The following is a 21,082-nucleotide window of genomic DNA, read 5'->3' as shown; positions in this document are numbered from 1 at the left end:
ATACAGGTTTGATGTTAATCACTTAAAGTAGAGCAATGTTTTGATCTTCATGCTAATGATGAAGGACTAACCTTTAGAAGAGAAGGGATGCAGGGTATGTTGCATATACACAAATGACACATTTTTTTTAAAGGAGGCTCCATGCCCTGTGTGGAGGGGGGTTTGGAATCATCACCCTGAGATCAAGACCAGAGGTGAGATCAAGAGTCGGACGTTCAACCAACTTAGCCACTGCATCTCTCTACCTCCATTGGTCTCATTGGTATATTTTACTTTCAGATGAAAGTGCCTATTTTATGAACAGTCATTAAATCTAATCTCGACACTGTTTTGTTATCCATAAACATTTTACAAATTGAAATAACTTTCTATTGGAGTACTGTGTAGACCTCCTTCTAGACTGGAGTTCAGATCATGAAGATCATGCATCCTTCAAGCTATGAAAAACGGTTAGGGTTTTATGAAAGGGGGTGTATGATCTGATTTGCATTCTAAGAAGACCATCCTCTGCCATATGGATGATGCTTTAGAGGAGAGAGCAGTTAGAGGAAGGTGGTAGACTCCAAAATGTTTTCTTCTGAGCTTTTACCTTCAGTTTCATGAAAGCTTAAGCTCAAAAGATGATATGAATACTGGAGCTGGTTTTAACTAAGAAGTGATAGAATATTCCAGAAACAGCTAAACACATCCTACTATATTAGTTTCACTCCAGCCATGTCTCAAATGTAGTGGAGCATATGATACTGTAGAGTGCTATAACAGATATAAAGAAGTCACATTTTCTTTTCTCCATTTAAGCCAGTGGAAGTCTGCCTTTCACGGGTTTTCCCTTATCTAACCCTTGAGCTATTGCAATGTGAACTGTCTCTAAACCATCTGAATTTGAAACTTCCCTCTGCTTCGTCTGGGCACAAATACAGACACTTTCTGGGAAAGTCTGAGGAAAGCTCATGAGATATTTGTATGTTTTATTTAGTTCTTCAAGTGGAAAAAACAATAGACATTTCCCTGTTTAAAAGAAAAAACAAATCTGTTGACTTACATACAAATAACTCAAACCAGCTGACCTTTAAAATGTCAAACTTCACATGTGGTCAAGCCTCAGACGACTCTAAGCTAAGTTTGGGGAAAAAAATAATTTAAATAATGAACTAGTAAAGCAAATAAAGTAAAATATTTGGATGATGATTCAGTTGAATAACCACTAGTGACCCCAAACTGACACTTGTTATGGATAGATGCCTGGTAAGATTTTAACTTGGGAAAGTTTAGAAATGACCCAATTATGGTAGGTGTCTTTCCAAACTGACCAGAGCCTAGAAGCAAGAAGAGAGGGAGTGTCTGACCCACTCAAGATTGAACTGCTCAGGCCTTGGGAAATACCAGAAACATGTCCATTGCACACATGACTCATTTACTTCTGGCTTAAATAATGAATTTTTTAGATCAGAGACTGGTTAAAACCTTTATAGGACTGAAAACTTGGTTCTGCACATCTCTCACCATGTAATTCAAAATAAAAACAATTATTAACCTGTAAAGGAAAAAACAAAGTGTAAGGAAGCCCAACAAATTTCTGATTTTCTCCATGGTGGCCATTTTTAAGACTTTCTAAAAAAGATATTATTTTTCTTGTTGACGATTTTTTGCTAGCACCCTAAACATATTCTTAGTTTGTCGTTTGAGTAATCATCACTGTCTGGATCCACATAGCTATTGTTCAGATTTCTTATCATTAATATTCTCTGACTTCTATAAAGTTACTACAGATCTTCCTTGACTTAAAATGGGGTTACATCCTAATAAACCCATCATAAGTTGAAAATATCCAAAGTCAAAAATTCATTTAATACACCTAACCTGCCAAATACCCTAGCTTAGCCTAGCTGAATTTAAATGTGCTCAGAACACTTACGTTAGCCTACAATAGGGCAAAATCATCTAACATGAAAGCTATTTTATAATATTGAATGTAATTTATTGAATATGGTACTAAAGGGAAAAACAGCACGTTTGTATGGATATAGAATGGTTGTTAGGTGTATGGGTTGTTTACCGCCTACTTGCCCCATCCCACTTGGTGATTCCATGCCTGACCAGGAGCTGCAGCTCATTGCTGCCGCTCCCCAACATCAGGAGAGAATATCATACCACATATTACTAGCCAGGAAGACATCAAAATTTAAAACTCACAGTACAGTTTCAATTGAATGTATATCACTCTTGCAATATGGTAAAGTAAAAAAATCCTAAGTCAAACCATCTTAAGCCAGGGACCATCTGATGTAGAGATTCTTATGAAAGTACTTGTTTTTGTAAATCAAAGTCACTTTACATTACTAGATAATTAAGTAGCTATCTATAATAAAAAGGGGGGAAGCAGTAATATGACTTCTCAATGAGACTCCTGTCGGGGCTTCTCACTCCTCACACAACAAACTACTCAAGGCTGAGCATAACATATATGTTTATGCACCAGGAAAAATTTATCTTGGCAGATGGAAAACTAAGTATTAAAGCCAAGTTTACATAAGTCAAGTCTAAGCAAACCAAAGCTTTTCATATGAACCTCTCCTTTTTCCATCTGCTCTTCAGCATTAGAAAGGAAATGTCCACTGTTCATTCCTACTTCAGATAGTTAACAGTTACACTGATCTGAAGCCCAGTGCCAACTGTTTTTGCCCAGACTTCCCCTATTCTACAGGAAAGGGAAAATGCCACAAGCCTCAAGGGGGCAAATGGACAAGTCTGTACCTTAACCTTCTCTTGTTTATGTTTCTGCTTTTATCTTTCTAGGAAAATGTGCCTGTTGGGTCCTTACTTGAGGTTAACTAAAAAGCACCATGATGAGGTTTCTAGAAAGTATCCTTGATTAAAAATACAGAATGCGTTGTGGCATTAAGCCGTTAACTTCCTCCTACTGCCTTCAGTTCCTAACCAGTGACCCAAGAATTTGCACTGGTCTAACTTCAGAGACCCCTTACAACTGCAACATTTTATAATTACAGAAACTCCTCTAGCTCAATGAAGGCAAGGATAAAGTTAAATTAGTGGAAAATTAATGATTTGGCAACCCTGTTCAATCAAGTGAGTTGAGACTAAAAAGCGCATTAATTTAAGTGATGTATCCTTTTCTCTTATCTTTGTATCCCTTGAACCAGGACAGTGCTTAACAAAAATAACTGGCCCAAACCAGACTTTTGATTGTCTCAAGTATCTGAAACCATCTTGTAAGTTTCTTGAATGAAAGAGCATTATTCCAGAATCAGAATGTGTAGAGGCAAATGGGGGATCAAACAACATATCACATTTGTGAAATAAAAGAAGTTCCTTATGACTTGGAGCTCAGGGTGCCTGAAGAAAAAGATGAAGCAAAAGACGTAGTCATAAGCCAAGTCGCGTGCATGCTACATTTTAAAAAGTCGCTTTCCCCCCACCCCCCCCAAAAAAAAAACTTTAAGTGGAGCCAATAAAGAATTTGACCATGGAAGTAATCAAATTTGTATTTCATATAGATGTCTCTTATTAAAAGTCTTGATATGATGGACAGAGCCACCAAAATGGAGGCTCTATTTATTTCCCTGATTCAGAGCATTTTAAAACTTGGAGATAACAACTGTAAAGAACACAGGGTTACTGAGAAATAATTAGTTGTATTCTTTCCTCCATTTATTTTACTCATTTAATTAATATAATAATTAACTTGGCACTTACCACTACATGTCAGGCACAAGTTATACAAACTAGCAACAACAAATTCATTTTTTAAAAGATTTTATTTAATTCTTTATTCATGAGAGACACAAAGAGAGGCAGAGACATAGGTAGAGGGAGAAGCAGCCTCCTTGCGGGGAGCCTGATGCAGAATTTGATCCCAGCATCCCAGGATCATGACCAAAGGCAGAAGCTCAACCACTGAGCCACCCAGGTGCCCTAAAATTCATTCTTTCAAACAATATTAATTTGTAGAGGAATTATAGATAAGTTTTATTTTTAATTTCTGTTATTTAATTTCTGTTATTGTTATAACCTTGTTTTGTGTTCTTTTGCTTGTGATCTCAAGTGCAGAGGGTAGAATTAATTATGGTCAGTTCATGACACACCATCATCAATCTTTGCAAAGCCTCACTCTTATTGCATTTAATTTTATTTCTCTTTATACCCATACCACATTCAAGTCCCCCATCCTTAAGACAGACAACCACTTAAATGTGCATAATACATTTTCTTTTGCATGAGCTTTTATAAATGTGCATTATTTTGTGAGCATTTGGTATTGTACTATATATTACTGTCTGTTTCTTTCACAATGCTTTTATGATCCACCCATATGATCCATAACAACAAATTGGTTGCTTTTAATTATTGTATAATATTTGTGTAATCACCACATTTTCTCTATGCATTCCCCCATAAATAAACACCCAAATTGTTCAAACTCCCTCACAAGTAAAGCTCAATGAAAACCCTGTACATGTCCCTTTATAAGCCCACATGAGAATTTCGATGGAAGTAAAAAAAGAGGAGTGGAATTTCAAAGTCAGAAAGTAAGGATACTCTATTTGCCCTGCAGAATGGATACACTAGTGTACAATCCCACCAGCAGTGCATAAGGGTTTCCATATCCCTCAAGTGTGCAAACACTTGGCTTTATCAAACTTTCAAATTTTTCCAGGTAGTATCCCATTGCTTTTACAATGTGTGCCTTCAAAATTATTAATGATTTTGAGCACATGCTTGCTAGCATTTAGGGTTTTCTCCTAACTAAATTTTCTAACTAAAGTTTCTATTCCTATCCTTTACCTGTTTTTCTTTTGTCATTGATTCCAGGAGTTTCATATATACCCAAGATACTAATCTCCTGTTAGTTACACACATTGCCTATATGGTCTCCTCTTCTGTCATGTCTTTAACTTTGGCCCTAGATGCTTTATTGCACAAAAAAATCCTTAATTTTAATTTATCAGTGTTTGCCTTATGAGTTGTGCCTTAAAATTTTATCAAGAAGTCATTTATTGAGGCTTTGGATCACACATATATTCACTTCTATTTTCTTCTATTAACTTTATGGACTTATCCTTCACATAGAGGTCCACTGATTTGTGGTGCCACCTAATCATATGTAAATAACAAACATACATGGACTGTTCTTTGAGATCTTTACTCTGCTCCACCAGGCTATTTATTTGGCATTGTGTCATCATTTATGCAATAAATAGAACAACTTTGCTACTGTCTTTCCGTCTTCCTCTCCTCTCTTAGCTCAAACCACCCTATCAACTCCCATCCCAAAAGTGTAAGATTGCCAAGAGAAGGAAGACAAGCATCCTAGTGCTATTTTTATTATATCAAGTCCTACTTTGATGATTAGGGAATCAACAAAGCAGAAAGCATTTTAGTTCCTAGAAATGTAGTCTCATTTGATGTAGTTATCTCTCAATGTATTTATAAGATATGTATTTTGGGGGACAACTCCATGTGGGTATGTTTCTTGTTTAGACAACAATGCACTTTAGGTACAGATGATATTTAAAAATGTTTTAAAGATGTTATTTATTTATTTATTTATTTATTTATTTATTTATTTGAGACAGAGAGAGAGAGAGAGAATATGAGCAGGGGAAGGGGCAGAGGGAGAGAGAGAGGCAGACTCCCCACAGAGCATGGAGCTCCACATAGGCTTGTTCCCAGCACTCTGAGAGCATAACCTGAGCCAAAGGAAGACACTTAAACAACTGAGCCACCTAAGTGCCCCTAGAGATGATCTTTCTTTCTTAAGATGATAAATTGTATATATTGATTCCTGAGTCATGTAATAGTAACATGATCATATTGAATTGTGTGTATATTTTTCTAGATTTTACTAAGCAACCAAAATCTGTTAATGTTTTTTTCTTATAAGGATTGCAGTGGCTTCCACTATACAATTTTATAATGTAAATCAAGTGGGAATGGTAATAAACTAGTTCATTAGTGTAATGAACTATAAATTTAAGGCTAATTGTAACTTCCATCAATAAGAGGCCATAGTAACCCTTACCAAGAAAACCCTCAACAAAGTAGTAACACAAAAATGACAATGTTTGCATTTTCTACATAAACACGATTACCAGTATGTCAAAATAACCTGGAAAAAAAATAAGCAATAAGCTTCTGTCTAGATTAACTGCAAGTCACAACTTTGCCACAAAGAAACACCTTTCAGAAAAAGCTGCTACCCATATAAAAGTGCCAAGCCAATTCACTAATTTCAGAATATTCCTCCAACATATCTCTATCTAAGACTGCTCAAAGAATTTCCTGCCTACAAACACTTCTCTCTGGTGGTAACTTCTCACATATAATTAAGATGCTGTCTCCAAAGTAAAATATCCAGGCCCACAAAATTTAAAACAGCATATATGATGTAAATAGTACTTCTGAACTAGATGGTCTTGATGATCACATCTGATTTATAACAAAAAGTAAATCCCAAATTTGCTTTACTAAATGTGAACAGCTTATAAGAGCAAGAATATAGCATCTTTTTCACTTGGTTAATATGCTTATGTTTGTCATTGGAATTTTCTAAAAGTATTTTTGGGTAATATTTTTAACTTGTCTGTATTTTGCAAATTGCATATGATGAGCAAAATGGACAAAAATGGAATAATTCATTTAACAAAAAAACCTACTTATATTCCCCATGCACCATATCCCCACTACCAACACCACCACACACATACACAGTGACAAAAGAGAAGTTCAAAATACAGAGGAACTTGAATGAGCAAAGAGAATAATTTATAATGCCAAATAAAATACAGGTTTCCCTTGCTAGCTGAAAGTACAGTGTTCCATGAAAACTTTTGTAAGTCAAAATGACAAGTGATTACCATTTTATAAAAGGGAATATCCTCTTTGGATTTCTTCAGGTTTGCAAAAACTGGTATTAGTGTAGATCTTTTGTAAAAAGAAAAGTGGCTTAAAGGGAACTTTCAGACAGCAGGGAAAATCTGTATCTTTAATGTGGGATTTTAAATGATTGAAGCAACTTGATAGAGAAAACAATTACCTGATAGTCATAGAGAGATCATGGAAAATTCAGAGTTACGTGTTAGGCATGGTAATTCAACTTTAGGCCCAACATGTTCATTATAAAGTAACTAAAAACCTTACCACCTTGTTAATTAACTTTTGCTCTCTCCAGCTACCACCACTAACTGCAGATGACTACAGATACACCATTTTGGAAGCAGGGAACTGATGCTGAGGAAAGATAACATCAAACCTTTAATAGTGGGAAAGCTTAATGTTATTAGTTCTGTTATTGTGGTATTCAACAGAGCAGATGAAATGTTAGATTTATCTTCTTTGAATGAATAACAATACATCAATGCTGAATTACGAAAATAAAGTAAGAATGTTCTTCTAACTTGGTTTTAATTTTATCTTCAACTTTATTTCATAAGTGGATTCCTTTTTGACTTGTGTTTGAGTGACTGCTTTTCATGAAATTTTATTAGATTTGATAGAGAAACTGCAACAGTTGCTGAAGTTATAATGTTGTTATATTAGGCTGAATCAGTCGTACTCAGCTGCATAATTTAAAAATCAACTGTGAGATCACACTAACTGTTCAAAGAAAAGAAACGACAGCCACTTCTTTTCTCAAGACTTTTGCTTTTCTTTCTTCCTGGTTATTTGTCTGTATTTCTTTCAGAGGAAAGGACTAGATGGAGAATAAGTAATGTAAGCATATGTAATTTATTCAGTAAGTCTTCTCTTACATAGAGCCATCCAGCCCATGTGTTTCAAGAACTGTAAGAGCAAGAGCGAGTGAGAATAGGATAGATCATGCAGCAGAGAATAATTCAGACAATGTAGAGGCTAGAACTAGGTTAGGCTTCTAGCACTCGGTTCACCTGAACAAACTGTTGGACTTCCGGAATTTCTTCAAAACTCAGAAGAGTTCAGATTCAGAACACTCGAGCTCTGGAAGGAATCTTACCATTAATTCACCTTAGAGGAAAAAGGGTAACCAATGCTGGTTTTAGAAACAGTGAAAATAAGAAAAAAAATGGTTTTCCCCCATAATGCAGTATAATACAGTTTCCAAGTCTTGGTCCACTGATCTTTAAAACTCTTCACTTACTCAACCCTTCTACTACGCTGTTCTATAGCTCCAGTTCAGGCTCTCTTATCTCACATGTGATTTACCATAGCAAGACAAACTTCTTGATTTTGGTCTCCCATCCCTGAACCAGAACTCAACTATGTTAGTTCTGTATTTTCTAGATTTTCACTAAATGCAAATTTCTGTACTTCCTCAAGGAAAGGGACCATGTCTTATATTTCTCCTGTATCCCCAACAACAGTAAGTACACCAATAGCTAATAAAAGTTAATGTACATTAACTAATTAAATACTATTCACTAGGCATTGTTTTAAATGATTTACATGTATTAATTCATTTAATTTACAATAACCCAATGAGGTAAGTATTATAATAATTCCTATTTTACAGATAAGACTTACCCAAGGCCACATGACTAGAAATAATGGGAGTGGGGTGAGGGATTTGTAGCCAAGCAACTTAAAATATAGAGCCTGTATTCCACTATCTTCCTTGATGGGGCGGGCGGGGGGGGGATGGTTAAATGAAAATTAAATTTCTCAATAACGGCTTAGCATGTGTGGCTAGAAAGATGTTCAGAACTTAATATATTTCAAAAAGACAATCCTTAAGCATAGCTGAGCTGTTTTGTACATATTGCCATCTCTCTATGGTTGGCAACATAATCATTCCTCACACCTGAAGTAAGGAACTCTTCATACCCTCATAAGAAATGGACATGACAGTGGTTGCTACCTGTGGTAGGCTAAAAAATGGCCCCCTCAAAATACTCATGTCAAATCCATGGAACCTATGAAAATTACAATGCATAAAAAAACTGTGTTTTTTAATAAATCCATTACAACTAATCCTTATTTTTGCTGATTCTGTATTTGCAAATTTGTTCATTTGCTAAAAAATGTTGATACTAATGGTGCTGCTCTCCTTATCATTCACAAGATATGCATAAAATGGCCAAAAAATTGATATCCAATTCACAAGTTCCCAACTGAAGCCAAACAAGGTAATGTCTTCTTGTTTCAGCTTTTAAACCATAAAACAAGTCTGCTTTTCCTAGCCTATTTTATGTTACATTTTCACATTTTGGTGCATTTCGTTGGTGATTTTACCATTTAAAATAGCCCCCAAGTATAATGCTGAAGGGCTCTCTAGTGTTCCCAAGTTCAGGAACACTGTGATGTGACTTTCAGAGGAAACGCATGTAATAGATGAGCTTCCTTCAGGCATGAGTTCTAGTGCTGTTGGCCTTGAGTTCAATGACAATGAATCAATAACAGAGTACTTCCAGGAAAAGGGGATCACTCCAAATAGAGCTAAAATAACACCCATAATGTGTGGTAAAGCTATGGAAAAGATTCATGATATTATGAGCAATTTAAAAAAAAAGAGGGATCCCTGGGTGGCGCAGCGGTTTGGCGCCTGCCTTTGGCCCAGGGCGCGATCCTGGAGACCCGGGATCAAATCCCACGTCAGGCTCCCGGTGCATGGAGCCTGCTTCTCCCTCTGCCTGTGTCTCTGCCTCATTCTCTCTCTCTCTCTGTGACTATCACAAATAAATAAAAAATTTAAAAATTAAAAAAAAGAAGAAGAAAAGCATAGAAGATAGCATCATTGTGAGGCTGAAATTCAAAGAAATTTGTAGGTGCATTATCTAGGGTCAGGAGGATGGTACACCCTCTTCAGCTAGTAGAATATAACCACTATAGTAGTTCATTTTTAAAGAAACAACAAATAGGAAAGAAATCTTTTTTAATTGATAGACTCTTTCAAACATTCTATTTTCTAACAGAATATTTAGGCAACAAAGGAGAAATGTTTACAGAAGGAATTTACAAGGCAAAGGAAAAAAGGGAAAGCCCCACTGGACTGACCGCAGAAAAGTCACTCTAAACTTGAAGAAAGAGACACGATATCCATTTTTGCATGGCTTAGTTAAAATGGAATGTGTTATGTAACTGTGTAATTATTACTACAAGTGTCTTCACTTTGCTGCTTCTCCATAAGAAATCAACCCACCATACTGAACGGCAAGGCATGTACAGTCAGAGAGATCTCTACTCAAATAACTACTACCTTCCAACTATATGCCAATGGACAATTCAACGTTTTTTAAATATTTGATTTATTTATTCATAAGAGACACACAGAGAGAGGCAGAGACACAGGCTGAGGGAGAAGCAGCCTCCTTGTCAAGGTGAGCCCGATGTCGGGGGCCTCAATCCCAGAACTCTGGGACCACACCCTGAGCCAAGGCAGACACTCAACCTTAGCCACCCAGGCATCCCAAATTCAACATTTCTTAGCCTCATCTCTAAAAAGAGGGAATGGTATCACACAGTTTGCTTGAAGAATTAAATGAGATCATCAATAGTAAGCATTTAGCATATCACAAACAGTAATGTCAATAAATTATTGTTCTTAGTATTTTTTTTACTCCTGTTGTTAAACTGATGGAATATTGGAATTCATAGGGCTGAACCTACAGCCCAATGTTTAGTATTAAATAAACAGTGAAGGGCAGTCCCAGTGGCTCAGCAGTTTAGCGTTGCCTTCAGCCCAGGGCGTGATCCTGGAGACCTGGGATGGAGTCCCACGTCAGGCTCCCTGCATGGAGCCTGCTTCTCCCTCTGCCTGTGTCTCTCTCTCTCTCTTTCTGTGCCTCTCATGAATAAATAAATAAAATCTTTAATAATAAATAAATAAATAAATAAATAAATAAATAAATAAATAAACAGTGAAGACAATACTTTTGTCAAGTAACTATATATTCTGGCTGACAAATCAAAATGTTTTCCCTCTATCACTCAATCCGTGCTATGATTTGACTGCTAATTTGGAGTATGGTGGGATATTAAACTAGAACCTTTCCCAATTATTTTTTTTAATATTTTATTTATTTGAGAGAGAAAGAGAGAGAGCATAAGTGGAGGAGAGGCAGAGGAAGAAGCAGATTCCCTGCCAAGCAGGGAGCCAGACCTGGGCCTCGATCTTGGGGCTCTGGGATCATGACCTGAGCTGAAGGCAGATGCTTAACCAACAGAGTACTCCGAATCTTTCCCAATTCTGGTAATTTCAGTAGCTATGCCTTGTGAAATCATTAGCCAAAGATGACAGTATGTTTATTTTAGGTAGCAACGTTCCAATGCATTGAGTATGTGAAATACTGACAGTCAAGCATACCAGGTACCAGATGTCTCGTGTAGAATCAGATCCACATTTATATAACCTGATTTTAGATAAAATATTACTAGTCAAATAATCAGATTCTCACACTGCCTAAGCTACTCCTGATTTTCTTCAACAGTTTATCTCTTTCATGCCCTCATTCTGCCCTCTCATCCCCCAAATACTTTCCTTGTGTAGTTGTTAATGCCTATCCCCAAAGTTTCTTTCCAGTTTTCCTCCTCTTAGATGTCTGAATCAGTGTGATATAAATGGGAAGAACATAAACTTGGAAAACAAAATACTGAGTTTAACTCTGGCTTTATTTACCACATGTTAGCAAGTCCTTTAATATCCTCATTTGAAAAATGAGGCTTATACCCTTACAGCGTTAGTGCAAGAGTCTTTTTTTTTTTTAAGATTTTATTTATTTATTCATGAGAGACACAAAGAGAGACATAGGTAAAGAGAGAAACAGGCTCCCTGTGGGGAGCCTGATGTGGGACTCGATCCTTGGACCCTGGGATCTTAATCTGAGCCAAAGGGAAATGGTCAATGCTGAGCCACCTAGATGCCCCCAGTGCAAGAGTCTTTGAAATAACATTTATGAAAGGTTAGCTTAGTATTCAATTTACTGATGAGTTCAAGAAATGTGCTCCTCTTCCCTCTCACTCTGGTTCCATAAGGAGATCCAAACAGTCTTTGGGTAAAAGAACTCTAGGCTACTGAAAGTTCAAAACTCCATTTCCAATACTGACACCTATTCTAACTTCTTGTCCAGTACAGTCACCCGCCTGATGACTATTTCTACTTCTACGCCCTTCTCCCCTCTCTTCTAATATATCTAAACCCAGTTTGCCCTCCTGAATGCCTTATGTCTACAGCTATTATTATTTCTCCCTTACCATTCTTTAAAAAAAAGTCAATCCTTTTCCTACATTCATATAGTCTTTCTTATTTTCTCTAATATCTCTTTAACCAATACCTGAGTCCTAGGTTAAACAATATTCTCTTTACTGGCCTCATTAACCCTGTACTAATCTTAAATCGCTGCTTCCAAATTTAAACTGTCCTTTTTTTTTTCTTCTACCCTTTTTTTTCCCCTCAAAAATTAGGTTTTGTTTCCTCTTGATCAATATGTTTCAAAATATTTTTAGAGGAAAAATGTTAAGCCCCCATCAGAAATTCAGAGATAAAAGATCATCTGTTATAAGAGATAGAAGAGATAAAAGGTCATCTGATGTTTTAAAAAGAAGAATAAGAAAGAAAGAAAATCCCCCATTGATCTGAATAGTGTCATCTAAAACTCTCTTTCAACTGATGGAACTGATGACACAAAAATGTCTCATAAGAAATTGGGGCAAAAAAGAAAAAGAAAGAAAGAAAGAAAGAAAGAAAGAAAGAAAGAAAGAAAGAAAGAAAGAAAGAAAGAAAGAAAGAAAGAAAGAAAGAAGAAAGAAAGAAAGAAAGAAAGAAAGAAAGAAAGAAAGAAAGAAAGAAAGAAAGAAATCTGGGGCAATGAGGAGAGATGGATTTAAAGTTGCCAAGTTACAAGATTTTTAAGTTAATCAGAAAACAACAATAAAAACATGAAAAAGCTGGGACCTGGGAAGATTCCCTATGGAGAAAGTTTTCTCAATGAACTCAATAGATTCCCAGGACTTATACACACACATGCACACAAATAAATTCCTGGGTAAAGGAATTTTTAGGCTAAACACTTGATATCTAAAAGTAAAGTCACTGAACACCTGATATCTAGAAGTAAAGGAAATAAATGTTCTTGAAAAGAAGGAATAAAAAAAAGTCAAGAATTAGGAGGAGAAAGCTCCTAAACTCCTAAAAACAGATGTGCCTTTCCAAAGTCAGAGTTGCAACTAACCAATCAAGCAAAAGCCAAGATAAAATCATAGTAAAACAGTTCATTATGCATTCCAGATAAGATTATAATCCTAATAAAAAATCAATTAGGAATAGGTAACTTGTAATTACAGTTCTATTTCATTCCATTTTAATCAAAAATATATTTCACTTAGTTATTTACCTCTAATACAACAAATACTGTTATATTTTAATAGTTGATAATTTAAGGAGAAAAAAATCTAAGTATAGAGTTTGGATTATGTGGCTAATCACTAGAATTACTTGCTGTAAAGAAACCATGAAGAACAGTTGCCAAAAAACTTGAATTGGGAACCACTCTGTTGGGTGACCTTGAGGTAAGTCACTCAAATTCTTTGAGACTTCTTTCTACTCAACAAATAGTACTCCTACAACCAATATTTACTGCCTCCTACTAGATGCCAGATAATGTGCTAAACAATAGTCCTTGCCATGAAAGTACTATAAGTGTTTCATGGTAGTAGTTTAGGCACTAAACTAGTAGTTAGACACATGTCAAATGTGTCTTTCAGCTCAAAACTTAATTAAAATCTGTTCATCTATATTCCAAAATAAAGCAAGCTTCTGGGAGTCTTGCAAGAGGGACACTGGAGGGATCATTAGCTTCTATGAGATGTACCTAATGGATTCTGTCTTGGTGGCAGGAAAGATATTCTAATCTTCTAAAAACTGCAATCATTTCACATCATCTATACATACAAATAAAACATCTTAGCTGGTTCTTCAGAACTCATAACAATATACCCCCACATAACTTTCTAAATTTTGTCCTACCATTTCCCAGCTCAAACCCAATGCCCCAGTCATACTGGTCCACAACTACCTCTTCAACCTCTATTGATCATCCATACTTCCATCTCTGCTTTTTTCCTCATACCATTTCCCTGACATGGAATTACTTTCCTAGCCTTTATTTGTCAAATGTGTGTCCATTTTTCAAATGTCTAATTCATTCATTCACTCATTCAAAATTTAGTGTCTACAACATGTAGGCTCTAAAAATACAACACAGAGCAAAACACAGTCCCTTGCATTCAAATGGAAAATGACAGGCTTTATGGGGATAAACAAAGAAATATAAAACGTAGAGAGACACAAGGCAGAGGAAGGGAGCTACAGAGTGTTGAGGTCAGAGTGGGGATTGTTCTTCTATGTAGATGGCCAGGAAAAGTCTCTCTGACATTTGAACAGACTGGAAGGAAGTGAGAGACAAGCCCGTAGTCATCTGAGAAAAGAGGTTTCCAAGCAGAAAAATAGCTAATGTAAAAGTCTTTACACAGAGCATACTCTATATTTTCAAGGAAGAGCAAAGAGGCCAGTGAAGGTAACAAATGGGAGAGTAGGAAAAAGGTTAGAGAGGGGGCAACCAGTGCAAGTTGGGATGGAGACTGGATGCCAATGAAAGTAAAGGATAGGCAGGGGGCAGGGGCTGGGGGTTGAGGGGGTGGTGAGTATTGTAGGTTTTGAGGAGAGATGAGAAAATGAGGAGAATAGGAGAGTGAGTAGACAAGAAAAACAATAAGACTGCTGAAAATGACCAAGGCTTATTGAAAGTCATGAAATTAAGGTAAGACTAGTTAGCAAGGTGTTAGGTTTTTCTTTATCCACATAAAACTGCTTGGGAGCAGTTCTGAAATAGGCTGTACCCAGACATCTTCACTCTCCAAAACTCCCTTGACCATTCTAAGTTTCAGTCACCTCTTTCATTTCATAAGTTCCACAGTTATTCCTCTAAAGACATATAGCACTGACTCTTTTCCATTCATGTGTAAATAAAAAACAATTACATCTTTTATCAATTGCTTCTTTTAACTTTATCTTAACTCCTCAATCAGATTTTAACTTCCTTAAAGACAGAGACAATATTTTAGAGCCTATACCTAAATAAAAGATAAATTCATATGTGAGCAAGGTTACTTTTTAAAAATAAATGTGAAAAATGACAACAATATATTTTACTATGTAAAATATTTTATTATTCCCTTGGTTTTAGAGAACTAGAATAGCCCCTTTCCCCTTTTGCTTTCCATCTTCTTTAGAACAATTCTATAATTTAAATAGTTGTTTTTTCATAGTAACTGATTTCTGTTTTTAAAATACAACTTCTTTAGTAATAACTCTCTAGAAGGGCCTAAATAAGACATTTTAAAATAGAAAATGTTAATGCATCCCAGAACACTGGCATAAGATTATGTTGCTGCCAATCATTTACTGGGGAGATATAAGGAGAAGCTAAGGCAATGAGGGTTTAATTTCCAAGCCACAGCTCAGCTCTGTGTTGAATCACTGAAGCACAATAAGATACAATTCAATTAATTCAATTTTTAATGCGCACCTAACATGGCAAAACAGTGTGTTAGATCTGTGGAGGAAATAACGAATAAGAAAAGCCCTGCAGTGGAGAAACTTATTATACAAGAAAGGACATACAAGGAAGAATAGAATGATGCCTATAAAGGAGGGCCAAAATGCTAAAGGAGAGTAACATCCCTCTTCCTTACAGGTGTTCTCAATGATAGCCAAGTGTGGAGTAAATTAAAATGTGATACAGGAGTCAAAGAGTCTTCATATCATACTGGTTAAAATCCTGGCTATATTTCTTTACAGCTGCTTGACCTTTGACAAATTACTTAACTTCTCTGAGTTTTAGTTCAAAACAGGGATAATAGTTGTAGTAGAAATCACTATAGTTAACCAATATCCATTTTTCTAGTTCTGGGTAGACAGGAGGATTGTACATTCTTGTCCCCTCTTTGATTGCTCTGAACTCAAGATTTGCCATTCAGTTATTCACCAGTGAAAATTTAGGCTATAACACTAAATACTGAAATTGGTGCTAAAATAGAAAAATAGAAGAAATTACATGGAACATAGAGCAGAGACTAACTGCCTAGAAATGTTGGGTAAGGCTTCACAAATGATATCCCTTTTGAGCTGAGTCTTTAAGGATGAAGAGAGCCAGAGAAAGCTGCATATACAATAACATAAAAATGCAATGTCGTATTCTAGGAAAGACAAGGCATTCAGACATATAGAATGTCCTAAAGTTTTACAGTGAGATTTGTTAAAATTGAATATAGTTGTTCTCTTGGACATCAACTTCAAAGCTTAGGACTGTCCTCGTCCCTTCCCTGTCACAGGCTAGCTCCCCTAAATAACTCATAAAACTGCCATTCATTAAAGCTTTCAACCTTTCTTCTGAACATATTTCTATTTTTACTCTTCACTACCTTTTCAGTTAATAGGTTCCATAAGTTATATAAAAGAGTTCTTTTTATTATACTCATGCTTCCACTGATGGAAGAAGTTTTAATGATAGTCCTCTAATGCTACAGTTCTGGGATCCAGTGACTAAGAACCATGATCCTTTTGTCCATACTCTGGGTACTTTGACATTTTCATTATGTTTCCCCCCAGCTTCATATATCAGTTCTTCCTTTATAAAAAGGTTTCCGTTTTGTTCAGTAACAGGTAGCTATGCTTTAAGGGAAACCAATTTCTTCCCAATATTAGGTAAGTGGCTCTTGATTAAATTAATCATAGTAATTCCAATTTTTTTCACTAGTGATTGGTTTGGGAATAGCCACTGAAGTAAAAATGGAATTCTACTGGGGGGATTCTGGGAAAGATTTCTTCACTTTTCAAAGATACACCCTGTATATTTGTCCCTGAATATATTGATTACCACCACCTCCTCCTCTCACTCTATTATTTTAGTTGACCTTTCTGATTCCATGATTTTGAATATGGTTCATTGAACACATGGTGCTCTGGGTAGAAGGGCACCTGTTTTACCCAAGGATAAAATAGTGTTTTCCATAAAGTTATCAATATGCACCTTTTACGATAGCAATGACATCAGGCAACAATATTCCATAGTACCTGATTTCCATGTTTATAGTCACAGACACTGATGTTAACTGATTTTCTTTCTTTCTGTCAAAATGTTGCGGAAATTAAACCTGCAGGCTCTAGAGTCAGATTGTTTGGATTAAAACCCTGAAGTCATCATTTTCTAGTTGTAATTTGAACAAATTATTTAACTTCTTTAAACCCTGGGTTCCTTGCTGTTGAATGTAGAGATTAATAATCCTACCCTCATAAAATTGTTGTGAGAATATAACAAAATAATGCCTACAAAGTAATAAAAGTAATAAAGTAATAAAAGATCTGCTACATAGTATGTATCCAGCAAGTATTAGCAATTACTACTGCTATTATTATTAGGCCCATTTCTGATATTCCTTCAGGTGTATATTTCAATGCCGGGAAAACTTAGTTCAACCTGCCTCTTTGAAGAAGTCTTTGTATGTTCTTCCTTACAGATTAATTTTAAAATGATCAAATCTAGGTCCTCTTTCTAATCCATAGAAACTCTAATATTACACTTCCCTTTAAGGAGGTATTCACTTTTATTCATCCAAACATTATAAAGAAAACAGACAAGCTACAGACTGAAAAAAATATATTCACAACACATATCTCTAACAGTGGACCCATATTTAGAGCAAATAAGGAGTTCCTAAAAATCAGTGATAAAAAGGCAAATAATCCCCCCTCAAAAAAACCAAGCAAGACACTTTGACAGCCACTTTACAAAAATAAAACCTACAGATTACCAATGAAAAAAATTATCATCATTGGTCACCAAAAAAGTACATATTAAAACCATCATAAGATTAATGCAATGTTGTATCCTAGATTGACTCCTGGAGCAAAAAGACAGTAGTGAAAAACTAAGGAAATCCAAATAAAAACTAAGAACCTACTTACATACATTTTAAAGCTTTGGTAAATCTAAGATTATTTGAAAAAAAAGTTGAAAAAAATGAAATACCACTCCATATCCACTAGAATTGGTAAAATGAAAAAGAATTAATGTTGGAGAGGACGTAAGATAACCCATTATATATTGTTGGTGGGAGTATAAAGTGATAGAATCACTTTGAAAAACAATGTAGGGCAGCCTGGGTGGCTCAGCGGTTTAGCGCTGCCTTCAGCCCAGGACCTGATCCTGGAGACCCAGGATCAAGTCCCATATCAGGCTCCATGCAGGGAGTATCTCCCTCTGCCTGTGTATCTGCCTCTCTCTCTCTCTCTCTCTCTGTGTGTGTGTGTGTGTGTGTGTGTGTTTCTCATTAATAAATAAATAAAATCTTTAAAAAAAGAAAAACAATGTAACAGTTTTTAAAACATTAAACATTCATCTATCTACCCTACAACTCAGCAATATACCTACCCTACAACTCACTCCTAAATATTTATATGAGAAAAACAAAAATGTATGTCTAAAAAAGCCTTGCACAAGAATGTTCATATTAACTTTATTCATAATAGCCAAAGACTGGAAACAATCCAGATGTCCATCAACAGGATAATCAATAAATAAACTGCGGTATATTCACATAATGGAATAGTACTCAGCAACAAAAAAGGAGCAAATTACTGATTTAAAAAATAACATGGGTAAATCTCACAAAGTGAGAGAAGTGAAAGAAGCCAGACACAGAAAAGTACATGCTGCATAATTCTATTGGTATGAAATCCTAGAATAGTCAAATTCAATCTGTGGTGATAGAAATCAGGTAGGCCTGAGGTTATTTGAGGGTGGAGCAGGATAACACAGACTGGAAATGCATAAGGAAGCTTTCTGGGGGTGATGAAAATATACTGGGTGCTGATAGGGATAGGGCTATCATGCATTTGTGAAAACTGGTAAAACTGTACAGGCAAGATATCTGTACTTCATTCTATGTAAATTATACTTCAATAAAACAATTTTTAAAACAACATAAGGATTCCTTCTTTTTGTTCCTTGTTCTTAAATAAAGTCCCCACTTCAGTCAGACTCCTCCCACTCCAAAATCAATGAGACGACTATATTTTAAAGGCCTTTGGTTAGAAATCCTGTTATAGGTTTTTGAAAATCTTATTGGACCATATTCACTTGTTCCCCCTCAGAAGAGTTGGCAACTTATCTTCACAATCAGAAGACTAGGAAACTACAGTACTTCTATCCTTTGTATTTTATACTTTGGCACATTTTCCACTACAATTTAAGAATATACAAATAGTCCTCTTATCTGAAGGAATCCTAAGCGTTTTACAAACCTTCAGAACAGATTTTTAAACTATCTAATATTTTATAGGAGGAACATTTCATGCACACTAAAGTGCAGCGACATCTGGCCTGCAACATGGCAGCTGTTTAACAGCCATGACACCTCACAAAAGTTTAGGACAGGAAGCAAAGAATTCTACAGCCAACTGAGGTGAAGACGAGGAAGGCTGCAGAAGCAGAAGGCTGCAATGGCTTGGGCTGGAGCACAGCCAGCACGATGTGGTTAACACCTCTGTCGTAATGAAAAGCACAAGTGTCATTAGTGGTCAGAGCCTCATCTCACAAACGGCACGTTCCACGGCACCAGTACCTTTTCCTTCCATCAGGAGCACTGGCTTATTTCTAATACAACAGAAAAAACATTCCCACTATCCATGCCCAAACCATCCCATCCTGCAGTCTCCTTTCCAGGTACAATATTGCACACGAGCAATATGTGTAGAAATCTTACAAAATCTTTCTATCCTGATGTCATAAGGTCAAGCCAACATTTAGTTCGATATATTCCATCACAAGCAGAGAGAACAGAGAAAGCTGTGATGGGGGTTTTGAGAGTACAGACAAACACACTGTCATCCAAAGACTCCCCTTTTAGGAACTTTTCGAATACTTCTGTTTTGCCATATTAAAGGAGAAATTTTTGAGTGTTTTTCTTCTCCCTGTGATAGCCTTCAAGGGTCTACCTGATGGAAAGCTCAGTTTTTGTTGAGCCTGGAGGAGAATTCTAGATGCAAAAGAGATGAAGATCTCTCCATGTGCTTTCAGCAAGGACTGTGCCTATGAAATCTTGTTGTAAGAGGGGTATGAACACACCTGTAAACAATCAACACACCTTGGCCTCAGCTCCCTGGAAACACATCCTCCTTCATTTAACTCCAAATTGTTCTGGATACTAGACTTCAAATCATTTTTTCCATACACAACAACTGAACCAAATCACTCATCCTTCCAGCAACTTCCCATCGCTTCTCAGGATTACATAAGGATTTGTGCCTTGAATTTCAATGCTTCCCCCTTGAAAATCATGCACTTACTATTCAAAAGGCCAGTTGAAGATAAGTCAGTGCCCAGAGCTCCATCCTACAATAAGAGGTCCACTCATACAAAAGGTACATTCTAGATCCTTTCACGATGCATATAAGGCTGTAGTGACACCTCCTGGATACCAGAGGATACAAAAGAGACTCCAACCTTGTAAACTCATTCATCATTATCATAGGACAAGTTCTTTCCTCCTTCCACTCTACCCAAAGGGAAAGACAGGTCAAAGACAGAATTCTGAGGCTAGGATTAGATTTATCTATTATTTCTTTGGATCTCAGTATTATGGGTATGTATATGTGGGGGTTAGGGGGTGGGGGTAGTGTTTGGGGATCCCCGAGTTTGGAGGAAAAGGGGAGAGATGGTTACAGTTAAATTCTCTATTGGGTGAAATAATATGTAAATCAATATTCACTGTTCCCATGTTATGCCCAAAGTACTCTACTAGGTGGTAGATGGAGAGAGAGAGAGAGAGAGAGAGAGAGAGAGGGAGGGAGAGGAAGAGAGGAAAAGAGAGAAAGGGAAGAAAAGAGAAAGAGAGAGAAGAGAGAGAATTCAAAGAGATAACTCAGATAACTCACTATAGTGGGCAGTAAATACACAGAAGGAAAAATGACTGTGCAAACAATGCTATCGCAATTTGGCTTTGGAGACTCAGATGCAACAAACATTTGTGGGCAATGATTAGATGCCAGATACTATGCCTGGAGAGTCGGCATATTTCTTTCTTCAATCCTCTC

At 36.3% G+C, this 21,082-nt stretch overlaps 1 protein-coding gene across 4 annotated transcripts in view; it reads right to left on the bottom strand.

Annotated features, from left to right (window-relative positions):
• Positions 1 to 21,082, bottom strand: part of HPSE2 (heparanase 2 (inactive)) — a 627,272-nt gene that overhangs the window by 449,460 nt on the left and 156,730 nt on the right. The window lies entirely within an intron of this gene.

Source organism: Canis aureus, chromosome 29 (genome assembly GCF_053574225.1).
Source record: "Canis aureus isolate CA01 chromosome 29, VMU_Caureus_v.1.0, whole genome shotgun sequence".
Lineage (NCBI taxonomy): Eukaryota > Metazoa > Chordata > Mammalia > Carnivora > Canidae > Canis > Canis aureus.
This window is presented reverse-complemented; position numbering and strand designations above follow the sequence as displayed.